At 38.3% G+C, this 14,801-nt stretch overlaps 1 protein-coding gene and 1 pseudogene across 1 annotated transcript in view; one reads left to right on the top strand and one right to left on the bottom strand.

Annotated features, from left to right (window-relative positions):
• Nucleotides 1–14,801, bottom strand: part of CDKAL1 (CDKAL1 threonylcarbamoyladenosine tRNA methylthiotransferase) — a 1,097,522-nt gene that overhangs the window by 747,488 nt on the left and 335,233 nt on the right. The window lies entirely within an intron of this gene.
• LOC148519888 (uncharacterized) lies at nucleotides 867–2,425 on the top strand (annotated as a pseudogene).

The following is a 14,801-nucleotide window of genomic DNA, read 5'->3' as shown; positions in this document are numbered from 1 at the left end:
TTTCAACTACATCCCATTTAATAGTTAGGTCCACTACGATATAGAAAGGTTAATAATAATCTAAATATTCCTTTTTATCATTATTATGTAATTTAACCCATAAAAGTATGAATCAAAACAGGAGATCTTTGTTGTCTTGTCATCTTAGCACTTCAGGGGGTAGAGACAATAACTATCAAGGCTCCTCCTACACTTGCTTCATTTTCAGAAGACTATTAGCACTGCAACAGCACACTTTGAGACTTGGGCTATTGTCTCTTTTATAGCTGTGTGTGGCCTGTAGCACTTAAAAATCCGGAAAAACTGATTATTGATCACAACTGAAAAGTATTTTTACAAAATGCATAATAAACGCAACATGTCTAAATCTATAGTGTACAAGATCCAGTATCAGTTCTCTAACTAAGAGCAATAATGAGCTATACATTGCCAACGGTGCTTTAACAGAGGTACTGTAGCAACCGAAGTGTCTACTGTGTGAACTGCAAACATCAAGCTATATAACATCAAGGATGGCAGTAGGTCTGAAGATAACACTTTAGAAAATAGTATCTCTAAAAGGATCTAAAGAGACTCTGTATTGGATTAATTGGTAATAAATAGAATCAAACACTTATTGCATAAAAATAACTGTATTAAGATTTTTTTCCCTAGTTTTTATGATGTTTCTAAATAGATTGCTTGAGAATTGCACCATTCAGGAGAGGTGTCAATGTATTTTTCTCTCATAAACCAGCAATTCTCAACCAGTGTGTCAACAGTACGGACCGTGGTATACAGTACCCATATAAAGCCCAACAACTATAGAAAATGGTGTAGTGCTAGTTTGCACTAATGCCAAACAATTAACAGATAATTCAGTAATGATGGCGAGGATGTACGTCCAAAATAATAAGCCCACTATAAGGAATGACTCACTAGTTAAAGTTCCCTTCACTTGTGTAAATGTAGGTACCCAAAGACAAACCACTATTTTAAGATTCAATATTTCTTTCCCCCAGACCCAAAATACTATAGCTTGCAGGAGAGAGAATGTTATGATACATTGCTAGGAGCATCAGGTACAGGTATAGGATTACTTAATCGTGTAGATATAGAAACTTTAGCCAGCAAAATAAGTAATGCAGGAGAAGATATGAGAAGATTAGTTACAATGCAAGCTACATGGATGCCTACAGTATTTACCCCATTACAGGCCAGTAGATCTTGGAATAATGAATATTTACAGGTGTTCAATAGCACATTGTTTAACACACATTACCTGTCAACAAATGTTTCTAAACTGTTCAATTGTACTAACTGTTCTCTCAGAACCATGAATAAACATATGCAAAAGGGCAAATCACAAACACAGTTAATGGCAGGTAATAAACAAGTATATAGAAGGATATTTAATATGTATTCCATGTTATGGATACAAATTCAGGGTAAGATGATGTTGTGCACTGCCAACTTTTGTACGGGTGAAGTTCATGTGTATAATGTCACACAGAGACAGGTGATGTGTAAGTATTTAATCTTACCAGTCCCCTTGTGGACAACTACTGGAAGCACTCAGCTATGGACTCCCCAGATGAAAGGTACACACATAGAAACTGGTAATAGGACACATGACTCATCCCTCTGTACTGAAACTGATGATGGATTAGTATGTCCTCAGCAAACACAGCTATATAAGCCTTGCCAGATAGAACACCCAACCAGTGTATGCAACTGGGATATGCATGATAAAGAGGTGGATATGTTTTTAGAGGTAGAGCCTCAGGTTGTATGCCTAGTCACATATGATAGGAATACAACTTCCCTCTATAATTTATCAAATCCTTTCTCCGGATGCTTATTTAACGTTACACACCTCAGGTGGAAGAACAATACTTACGTGTTCTTGTCTCTTCGCATAGAAGATGTACAGTTTGAATTCCAGGTGACTGAGATACCTCACCATAACCTTACAGTTAATATCCAAGGTATCATTAATGCCATTAATATACAGAAAAACTTGCTCATCACGCAGAAAGTAAACTATTCTGCCCATCATGCGCAAATGCAGACAGTAGTAGAAGCAGAGGAATTGGTGAAAATAGCCACACAATTAAAAGATAATTTACAGCACCATTGGTGGGATGTGTTTACAGGTAACTCACCTTCGGTCAAAAGGATGTTTAGTGGTCTCAGTCACCCAGTAATCATTATAATTATTGTATTGATTTTGCTCATTCTATGGAATTGCTATCTATCTTGTAGTTTTCGGAAAATGGTAAATAAGACATCTGCACCAGTAGGGACTCTCTTTGTCACACATAGGAAGAGTGCCTTTGAGTGGAAAAAGTGTAAGTGTTTAGCATGTGAAAGAATTACATTGATCATACCTGAGAGAAAATGTGTTTTCTGTAGTACTGATGTTGGAAGAAACCCCTCTTTTTAGGTAAAGGCGCGCTGGGATTCTTGGAGATTCTAGTAATGAATGATGCTTGCATCTACTTGCATATCATTAGGGTGACTATGGAAGTAATAAAGTTAAAATGGAATTATGACTCCAGTAAGGAAGGGATATTATGTTTTAATAAAAATAGAGGGCATTGTGAGGGTCTATAATAATTTGCAGAGTCTATATTAAAGCATAGTATCATCAGTACTTAAAAAAATAAATATTTTTCCTTTACACAAAAAAACATGAGATTGAACCACCATCATAACCAGAAGCTGATGCAGAGGAACAGCTGGCAACGCCTGAAATAGGACACTAAGTTTGAATTCAATGAAGACAAAAGACAGGATGAAGACCCCCTGACACATCTTATGTGCTGTTAACCAATGAAATGTACACGTTTACTGTATAACCATTTTTGGCAAATGCTTGTAGCAGCAGTTTTTGAACTTATAAATAAAGGCAGCCTGGAGGAAGTTCCTTAGAGCTGGGTTGAATTCATCACAAGTCTAGTCTGTGTTGTGTTGTACTCACCTCTCCAGCTAGCTGCATCTAGGAGCAGAGTTTTTCATACCTTGATACGAAAGTAGAAGCCTCAGTATCCCGACACTACCAACTACAGTCTTTAGGCACTATAATTGACTCGATTATTTTATCAGGCCTAACCCTATCCTTTGCATTCCTAGTAAATGTGTCAAACCCTTCTGTCTAATTTTACCAACATTAAATCATCCTTTGTCAGTCCTTTTTCCTTCATAATCTAATGGCATTTTTATCCAATGCCATTTTTTTCTCTCTCTCAAACATCAACCTTACATGTCTCTCTACCCTCTTCTCACTTTACGTCCATTAGCAGGGATGGATTAAGTGCCACATGGGCCTAAGATTAAAAATGTTCAAAGACATATATTGAGAAGTGGAGAAATTGTGACCAGTGCCATGTGAAAACCCAAATAGCTCCCTAAAAACATAAAAATTGCATAATTTTGTCATAAAACTGGAAATACAATTTTATTACTCATAATGAAGGGTTATTTTTATGTGTAGGACTGGATATGTAGCTCCATTCGCCTCATTGTTAAGCTAGCCCTCTAACAATCTATTATGTTAAAATAAGCTTACATTACACAGTCAGAATACATAGGGGGAGATGTGCAAAGCATTGGAGTGAGATAAAGTACCAACCAATCGGGGTTCTGTGACTTTACAGGCTGTGTTTGAAAAATGACTTAGGAGCTGATTGGCTGGGTACTTTATCTCCTTCCACGGCTTAGTACTTCTTTCACATTAACAAATACAGTACATGTAATAACTGACATTTCTACAGCAAGTCACAATCATATAATAAAAAGGTTCAGTATATAATCATGCGCCAGACTTAAATCCAAATATTACAGAAAAAAAAAAAAACTTTTAGAGATCTCAGTCCAAACTGTTTGGTCTCACCCACAAATTTGCAAGAGATGTGATGTATTTCCTCTGATAAATTCTAATATCATAGGGAAATAAAGGGGAAAGAGACAAACAATATTGTATCAGTATCCAATAGGTATTGCAAAGATAACACCTCAGTGTTAAAAGTTCAAAATGGAGTGTTCCAGACTGAGATCTCTAAAAGTTTTTTGTTTTCTTTTTCTCTCATGTTTGGATTTAAGTCTAGCGCATGATTATATACTGAACCTTTTTATTATATGTATGTTTTTGATTTGGTGAATCATTGAATTAAAACAATCTGCTACTTATGACTTATTGTGCGCTGTGATTCTGCATAAATATTTTTTTCATTTGCTAAGTCACAAGATCAGCCTATTGAGATTATGAATCACATCCTATCTACATTTCACCACCACATCTATCAACCTTACACTGTGAGATGTAATATCAGCATATATAATTAATAACGGACAGTTCGCTACAAAGCAGAGACCTTTTTACCAAAGTGGAGTGACATTACAAAGGCTGTTTATGATGTAAGCAAGTCACATGATCAACATATTGATAATAACCATGTCTGTATTTTACAATTGCTATCTATTTATTTATAATCTACTAGCTGGAGTACCCAGCGTTGCCCGGGATTTTAAGAATATTTGTTTACACATCATCCTCCAACCAACCTCTCCTTGGGCAGGCCTCACGAAAAGTGTGACAAACTTCGAAGGAAGTAGGACCTGTAACGGTGTAAAGCAAACTTCGGAAATAGAAGCATTCAAAATTTGTAGGATGTACAGTGTAAACACGGCCAAGAGCTTCTGTTGCTCTGATACCAGTATGACCATCTACAGTGACTCCCTGTTTTCTGCGCAGAAAAACTTTTGGAGAAGCATTCCATGTGTAATATTTTGGGAGCTCACAGTACAGCAGGGTCCTGGCAAAGTCATCGTTTTGACTCAGTTCGAAGAAAGAAGTGAATGTTGTTGCGTAATTTGGTATAGTCACTGAGCTGAGAATGCTGGCAAAGCCTGCTAAAAGCTCTCTTCGATAATAAACATTAAGATCATGACAAAACATGACAACACAAAACGCTTGCTCAGGGGCCCTACCCATATGCCGTGAGGCCCCACAATGAGCATCCAGAAAAAATTGTGGTTTTTAAATAATTAAAAATGAACAGTAATTAATTTACATTTAAAAAATGTTTAGTTGCCTCTGCCATGTTTTAATACGCTCATATGTAAAAAATCACGATCTTCGCTTGTAAACTGTGGATTTGTATAGAAAGACAGAAGGACAAATTTTCACTTTTATATAGTAGATAGAAGATCTAACATTTAGGTTAAAATAAGCTTACATTGGCCAGACAGAAGAAATACTAACAGATACAGTATATAACAGAGTTCTATATCATGTGAAATGATCATCTTATTGAGGTTATAAATCACATCATACCTGCATTTCACCACTGCTACCTACCTATTTATCATTTAGGTTAGAATAATCTTACATAATATGGCCAGAAGAAAGATTTATTGAGAAAGGTTAGTGCACTCTGCGTTGCCTCTCCCTCTTAGCGCTGGGTCCCAGCGAGACTCCATTCCTTAGAGACAGTGGTGCACTGACATCAGCACAACTCCGACCCTGATTGAACTAGTTTGTCTATGCATCTTCCGTCAGCTTTATATCGTGTGAATAGTGTGAGAAACATATAAGGGTCTATGTACTAAGCAGTGATAAGAGACAGAGTGAAAAGTGATGTCTGTGATAAGGTACCAGCCAGTCAGCTCCCAACTGTCAGTTTTCACACACAGCCTGTGAGATGGCAGTTGGGAGCTGATTGGCTGGCACCTTATCACTTTCACTCTGTCTCTCAACACTGCTTAGTACATAGACCCCACAGAGACTCTGCAATTACACTATCACCACCGCTGTGTGCATTATATACTTCACAGCCACCATTACAGATGCGTCCTCATACTTCTAGCCTCAATCACGCTATGCCATGGCGCGACTCAGTAGTGACAAACTTTTTTTGGTGCAACATTTTCCCTTACAGTGTCTTATTTGCAAAGCAATGTGAATAGGACACACAAGCAGTTCATGCTGATAAAATTATATGTGGCATGCCTATATTCTGTGTGCAAATGTATCTGCATGTGAAATGCTGTGTTACAGAGTCACAGCCGCTGACACTATAATGTAGCATTTCATATGGAGATATAACCGCAGGAGCACACAGAATACAGACATGCTGCATATAATTTTAATCAGCATAAGCTGCTTGTGCGAAAAAGTTGTATGAAAAGACGCTCGGAGCTGAGTTGCACAGTACTCAAGCATTATGTGTAACATAACTTGTAGTGCATGGAGGATAGATGTATGTGGACACATCGGTATGTATATGCACAGGTGTGTGCTTTATTACACAGCACATCACCTGCATCAACCCAATATGTACCTGTATCTACTGCATTAACCCTATGTTACCCTGACTCCTGTGTTCTACCTAGTTAATAAACCAATCCTGGCAAAGTTAATCATCGTGCAAACTTACCTCTATCACACACCTCTGACACCTATAGGTTCTGCCAATAATATTAGGTTATAAATCATATCCTACCTGCATTTTCCCACTGCTAGCAGACCCAGAACTGGATTAAGACATTGGGGGGCTCGGTCACTTTAGACTGGGGGCCCTAAAGATCAACATTTTGGATACAAGGATCAAGTCAGTGGGTAACCGTCCAGCATTAAAATGATTAGGGGGTGTGGCCACCAGCTTCCCCAGTTGTTAAGCTGCCACCAGATTCATGAGCGCAGCAGGTAGAAGTGATCCCTCCCTACCTTTCCTCCAGCCCACAGGTGGGACAGCACCCAAAAAAGGGACTGCTCCAGATGAATCATGATGGGTGTGGGGATATGCAGGCATACATACTCACACACATATAAACATACATAAACACAGTCACATACATCATATACACATACATAGTCACACACATACATAGACTAGAAACAAGGGTGGGTCCTTGTCATCATTGTTAGGGTGAGGGGGGTAGCACTCACAGAGATGCTGGGCAGCTCCCAAGCTCTCCCCACAGTGTAAACAGATGCCAAGCCTAAGTGGCCGGTGATTGTTTCACCTGAACTTTTCACTCCAGCGGGACATCTCAGCTCACGGGAGCAGACTGCTGTTTCAGTGGGGCACCAAAAGGGAGGGGTGCATATCAGCTATTTCAAATGGGGCAGGGATCGGCACCCTACTGAAACAGGCTTGTGGGAATGCTATAGTGTGCCCTCATCCTCCTCCTCACCTTGCATCATCGCTTGGCACACTGTAGCACTGAGTGACTGCACAGTGCTGTGTAGCCCCATCCCCTGCTCGGTCTACACCGTCACTCTCACTTTCAATTTCTATAGCTTGTGGTTCATTTTTGTACTGAAGCTGTAACCAAATCTGACTCTGATCAGACTATTAGAGGTAACTAAACTTTTTTTTTTTTGCTTTGCTTCCAAATCTGAATCAGACCTGTTAGCCTTAATTTCAGCAATATAACAGTACATTGCATCACAGACAAACACCAATCTGTAATACGACATCAGCAGGAATTTTAATGTAAGGCAAACCAGCAGTTAAAGTTATACAAAACAAATCTGACAATTTAATGTGACTTGTGAGTGACCAGATTTTAACTAGCTTTTAGAAGTAAGTTGTAAGACTATCTTTTTTGCCATCATTGATTTTAATGTGCCTCACGCAAGAGAATGTCTGTTAAGTGTAAAATGCTGGCCAAACATCTTACGATTATCTGTCCAATCATCCAACTAGTTGGCTGTTTGGAAAGAAAAACTAGTAATGTATGGGGGCAAATGACAATAAACCATTTGCTCTTAAACACTGGAAAACAGACAAAATTGGCCATTTAAATTGGTTAAATCAGTATGATTTATCTAATTTGTCTGAACGACCCCATTTGCTTCCATACATTACCAGACTTTCGTTCCAACCAGCCAACTAGTTGGATGGCTGGACAGAATCTAAAAGGTGTATGGCCAGCTTAAGTAGTAGAAGCAAAAGTAAACAGAAAATTGCAGTACACTGGTGAGAAACAGCACCTGCCTAAAAATGTCTCACCATACCTTAATAAATAAAGCAGGAAACCTGTGTTTGTGCATGTGTGTGGGGTGTGGCGTGACCATGCAGTGCAGACTACACAATGCTGGCTTTGCAGGATCTCGCTGTACTGTGCCGATGAGGTTATGTGCTGTGTAGGAGATCATGTGATGTGGTAATTGTCTGACAGAGAAAAAAAATAAGCTCAAATTTAGTCTTAAGCTGGGTACCCAGTCTACTATGGGGAGACCCAGCAACAGTGCAATGTAACGACACTGCGTGTCGTACACACTGCATGATCTGACGTGAGGCAGCAAGATCTATCATAACATGCTGCATGTTACTGCACCACGTCATTCATTGCTCATCGCATCTGCTGGGCAGAATGGATCGGCATACACCCTATAAGGTGTACAATATATTGTTCTGATCCATGTCGGAACAATATATCGTACGATAAATCTAACAGTGTGTACCCAGCTATAAAATCTCACTCAGTGCCCCAACTTTCAACAATTGGAACTATGGGTTAAACTCAGGTCATAAAGCAGAGAAAAGGACTGATGAGGCACAGAGCAGGAAGGACATAGGAAACACGAATTAATGCATAAGGGTTGTCAATGGCCCGTCACTGTATTATATGACTAATTTAATGTTAATTCTGCTCTGTATTTTGGGACATATTCTATTAATATCTTAGCTGCAGAGGACAAGTGTTGCCCATCCTCCAGATATACAGCTACACTGTGGAGGACAGGCAAAACCCCCTGCACTACAGAAAAATCATGTACAGAGTCCAGGGATCGGGGAAGGTCTCTCCCCAATCTGGCAACCTTAAAACCTTCGGCAACCCATTTTAGTAAAAGTGGGGTCCCCTTAGTACTGTTGATCACCACACAATATTATCATGCGCTATGGACAACTTATATTTTCTGTATGTATGGGGTTACTATAAACCCTCTCACCACCATAATGACACTAGTAACTTTGTGGGCACCCATATTAGAAAAAGGGGAATACGCACTTTCAAATAATTGATTACATTATATTTCAAACCAGATCTCCCAGGGACTGAGCACTTTATTTCACCCTGGTTCATGTGAGGAGGCAAGGGAAAGGTACTTCTAGGACTTGCCTGCATGTTAGTAAGGAAGGAGTTAACCCTATGACCAAGTTCTGTATTCTTAAATTGAAGCCCTCAGTCCACAGAATTCTCAAACAGGAAGCTTGTCAGAAGCAGACAGCAAGGGAGTGTTCCTGTTAGAAAAACCCTCCTCCTTCCTCTCCGGAAAGACTGTCAACAGGGCCCACCAATCATAAAGGGGTGGAAGTGCAGCAGGAAATAATTGTGGGGAAGTGTGTGTGTACAGTTTAACTCTGGAGGTTGGGGTATCGTCCCCTCTCATTGTCATTGGGTATCAGCAGCTCTGGGTGCCCTGCTACAGCTGCCATTGCTGACCAGGTAGGGAGATTGTATAGACCAACTGGAAAATACTTTGCTGAACTCTGAGTGGACTTTATTGATGTAACCCTGCTTGTTAGTTGGTACATTTCGGTGTCTCCTTGAATACAGCTCATCTTGTCTTCATTATAACCCGCTCCACTGTGTGATCCCTGAACCCCAGGATACACCCAGGTCACCCAGTATCGTCACAGTCTTGACAATATTTTTTAGTCTCTGAAATATTGATTGGATATGAATGAATTGCATATATAGGTCATATTTATGTGAACAAGCACCTTTGTACACAATAAGGTTAGTGATAAGTTTAAGTGAAAACAGAGGGGGCAAATTATTATAAGTCAGTAACCCGTACAACATAAAATATCCTTGAGTGGATTTCATACCATTAATGCCTTCATGAAAAAGTGCACTCAGTGTCGTAATCTAGAACACTGAGCACATTGTGGATTTTTTTGTTATTATTATTATTTATTTATCATTTCGTTTACTGTACCAAGCATTTAGCATGTGTAGTTGTAGAGTGAAATGCAATCAAACCTCATTTTGTCAATTAACCTTTCATTAAATAATAAGTTAACCTTAATGACTTAGGCTTTCGATAGTTTAAAGAAAACACCTTTCTTCTCTCCAATTGACATGCAATAAAATCTGTTTCACAGAAAATCAGATAAGTGAAAACAGCTGTGCAAGTGACGGGATGTTGACACAGAGAATATCTGACTTTCTCACATTACAAGCAATGTGCAGATGATAAGCAGCAGTGTAAGTTCTGAACTGCAGAAGGTTCAACATATGCAATATCTGTCATGGCCCTATATTGAAATTTCATTCACAGATGGCACTATAAGATTATGCTTTTAATAAGTTATTTATTTTAAGCAGAATATACAGATTTAGTTAATGTTTCAGTCTACATTTCATTTACATTTCACACACACCAATGGAGGTGATCTTCGGATCTTATTTACGAACGTGTATGTCGTTGATCTTACCTGAAACAATTTTAAAACCACAGAAAATGCTAGTGGTCAAATCACTCTATATTGCAATGTTTTGCATGTATAAGGGTGTATACAATCTAAAAGAGAAAACTTAAAAGCATATTATATAAAGTACAAATATTAAACAGGGCATTTTGTCCTTTAGTTTCAATACTTTTTATTAAACTTGTTCTAAAATAAATAAATAAATAATAATAAAAAAAAACTTTTAGAATCCTGAACTTTAGGTCCTAAACTTGTTACACAAAGTATTCTGTAAAATGTGTAAGATTAAGCTTTATATGGCAGAGTATATTCTATGATGGAAGTTATTGGGATAATTAAACCTTACAGGAGGTTCTGTCAATAGAAATATACAAATGCTATCTGGCAAATTGTTGGGTCACGTGCGTGCAAATCGTGAAATGCGAGACATGTACGGGATAACACTCAGAGAAGCTTTTTATTGATGTTTACTTTTAATCTTGCAAGCACTCTTCTCAAGCCATGAAAGCAGTGATGTGAACAAAGAGATATGCAGACCATGAGTATCGACTGAAAATATCTGTGTAGTATAAAAAAAGAGTGATGAGAAAAATTAGAAAAATCCATTAGTAGAACTGTTTTTTATTGGAAGCACAAATTTAGTTCGACTTGCTGGAAATCTACATGGATAATGAAAAAAAATAGATATGCTTGCTAGTTAATATAATGAAAACTCAAAAGTTCGTAACCCTAAATTGATCCAATCTATGCATTTGTTTGCTAAAGAAATGAAAGCCTGGTGTACTCTGTTGATTCGGACAATCCCTTGGCATCTGTTATGTATACAAGCTGGAATACTTAATCAGCAGTAATATTCAGATAATGTAAGAGATTTTATTTTTGTTGATACAAAGCTATGACCATGACCTTAAGCTACTAATTACAATGAGACGAAGATAGATTTCAGTGCTTTCCTTGAAGGTGAGTTAATGCATTTCTTAAAAGCCCATGGACACAAAGTGGGTGATGGGATGACAAATAACAGCATGAGAGAAATGACATAACCACACACAAATACTCTACCTCACAGGCAAACTAGCCTATCCTGATTCTACTGTCAGTTATGGACTATTTAGAAATAATAGAGAAGTGTCTTAAATTGTAGTAGTAGACTAATTTTTTTCCAATAAATATCAGTAACATGGTAAACATTCAGTGGTCCACTGAGAAGAATGGCATGCATAGTAGTTACATTGGAATTAAAAATAGAAAATTAATAAAAAAAAACAAAACATGTTTTACATTTGCAAATGCATTTCAATAAAATCTTAAGTAATAAGCAAACGCATTATTAGTCAAACATTTTCTCACACATAAATAATATATGCTGTGTATTTCTACATAAGCAAATCTTTGCCTTTCGTGCTTTTCCAATTCACTCTGACAATTGGCAATTTTCTAAAAAATGCTCCTCTAATGTACTGTATCTTGCAGTACAGTAGCCTGAGTGGGAGTGACTGGCCGCCTAGTTCACAGGACTCCATATAAAGAGGTGACCATGTCACTTCAATTTAGAAGGGGGAGCAACTCATCCTTTCCTTTACCTTTTGGAATTGGATTAGCAGCTCTTTGGGTATTAGTAAAGTTTTGTCCAGTGGGTGTGCGCGGGGTGATGATCTACATAACATTATCATTGCCCTTCCCCACCCGCATAAACATAGAGAAAAATTCTAGAAGTGTAGCATAATTCTGTAAGTGCCTCCCACGGTCTGGTATTCTCCTAGACTTTGAGTAATACACCATCAGTCATACCCTCTATGTGCTTCATATATAAATAATTGATAATAGTATATGATATTTTCCTATTCAAATACCTTATATTAGGAATAATGACCATTTGATCCCTGTAGTTTTAAGGGTGGTATCATAAGGGTCTTTTATTTTCTGAGTTTACAATTGTCCCCGAACAGGAATATTTTCCACTGCCTTCCATTTGCAAGCATGAAAAGATTATAAATGCCAGGTCACATACACTATTGCCTGTAGAATTCATAGTGCATAATAACTTGACCGCAATCTGGCATTTACACTGCTGCTATATTCTGGGTTCCTCAGCAATTTTATGCTGGGTGCGAAAAGTCTGTGCGACACTGTTGTAAATCTAGCGGGATTTCAGAAAATCAATGTCCATGACTACTGCTACATACAACCAAAATGCAAAGTTCTCCACATTTCAAAAAATTATAGAAAAATTAAATTTCCTTCAAAGGTCGCATAAGTGAAATGAATAAGCTAAGAAAATGTAAATTGTAAACTAACATATAGGAGTTGTTTGTATAGTCAGTAGCTATATATTCAATGCTCACACTGCCAATGTCTGAACACAATGTAAACAGCAATTTCTACTAAATGCTAAAGGTATACTAGAATATGAAAAACACAGTCTCAATTAAAGGCCATTATGTCTAACAGTCATACATTTTGTAACTTCTATTGCTGAGGCAACCCTGGTCCTGTCTCAGTGTAAAAGGGTCAACCTGGGTTGTGTGCGCCGGGTCCTTGACCATGGTTGCGACCAAGGTTGTTCCCGGTACCGACCCGGGTAGGCTGCAGTGTGAAAGATGCTACCCGGAGTATTCAACATGTGTTACAGTAAAAGGAACTCATTTGCGGTTCAGGTGTCTTGAAGTTACATCATCAGCCTTAAACAGGACCTCCAGCTGCTGTGGAACTACACATCCCAGCAAGCCCTGCCACAGGTTTGCTCTTAGGGCATGCTGAAATTGTGGCAGAGCATGCTGGGATGTAGTTCCACAGAAGCTGGTGCACCGCCTTGTAAATAGCCCTGGTCTAATGCATGTTCAAGTAGAAAAGGACACACAGCTCTGTTAGTAGCTTTAAAGAAACCTCTCACATGGAGTCTCACATGTGGGAACGCTATTCTGTTTCAGCAGGGTGCCGCACCCCGCCCGATTTTAAAAGGCTAAAATGTTCTCTGCCCTTATGGAGGCACACCGCTGATCACAGCCTAATACCGTAAGGGCCGCGACACTCTGCCTCTCGCTGTGCCTCTTCCTGATCCCGCCGTCATTCCCGCAGGCCATAGTGTCATAGTGTTTTGGGGGGGGGGGGGGGTTGTTAACAGTTGGGGGAGCAGAGAGCAAAAGATGCACAGTGCAGAGAGCGCTTAGGGGCAGTCCAGCATCGCTGCGAGTACTGGGCACACCCCCTAGAATGATGGAAAGGTGGTGAGTGTCCTGTGCCCTGCCCGATCATAAAGCTAGAATTAACAAGTTAGTTTCTCCTCTTAAACATTTTGTACATAGAACACCTACTGTATAATCTAGACTACAACTGTGCACAGCTTAGACTATGAACTAGGTATAAATTCTATTTATACCTGGCATCTGCTGTGCATCTTCTATGGAAAAGTGCATTTCGTTCTCCTAGCTCCAAATTATGAATAATAGTCAACAGGAGCATGAAGTGAAAAAAGTAAACTGAAATTTAGTCAACAACTTAAGAAATAATAAGAAAAATATAGCAAAATATAAAACAGCAGAAAACAGAAATTCATATTAAAGAGGGAAAAAATAAGCCTTAAGTGACAATATTCTGGTATTAGTATATTGATTTGAATTATGCACCTGCCAACTCTAAATAAATGGTTATATACAATGCTCTGAGAAAATATGATTTTTTTTTTTATAGGGCACTATGTCAATGCCTGTATCACAAAACTGGTGTAATGTATTTGTTATATCAGTCTTAAAATGAATTAAAATGTTTATGCTTTCAAAGCACACCATAGCTGGGTGGAGAAGTGTAAACATTTATCAGTTTGTCATTACAGACACATACAGAAAACTTTATTAAGTACAGGAAAATAAAAAATTACACGGTCTGCAAAATAAAAAAAAAGCACCTCGAATCTGTTTCCAAGCAACCAGGCGCATAGACGAAAATAATGAAATCAATGATTAATGAGGGGTGTTTGCTTTTAAATGCATTCTGTCAGTGACCCAGTTTAGAGTATAAGTCGATGTGAATGATTAAATCATGTCAGTTATCAGCAGACTGACAAGATTAGTAAGTATGTGAGCTCACTTTCAAGCACACGCCACCTTCATACAATGGTGGGCTTCCACATTTCGTCCATTGACTATTACATGAAGGCATTTTTAAACAGTGTTTCCCCCACAAGCACATAGATTTTAACATATCTCCAACATTTCAATATTTTGATTGTAGTGATGTCAGCTACAAAAGCATATGTAATTGTTTATTATAGAATGCTTTGAAAAAGTTACATGTAAGCACTAAAATGGGACAAACATTTTTATGGTTTCTGAATTCTTTGTAATCATATCAAATAATGTAAAACACACAAAC

This window comes from Taudactylus pleione, unplaced genomic scaffold, assembly GCF_031769625.1.
Source record: "Taudactylus pleione unplaced genomic scaffold, aTauple2 ptg000179l, whole genome shotgun sequence".
Classification (NCBI taxonomy): domain Eukaryota; kingdom Metazoa; phylum Chordata; class Amphibia; order Anura; family Myobatrachidae; genus Taudactylus; species Taudactylus pleione.
This window is presented reverse-complemented; position numbering and strand designations above follow the sequence as displayed.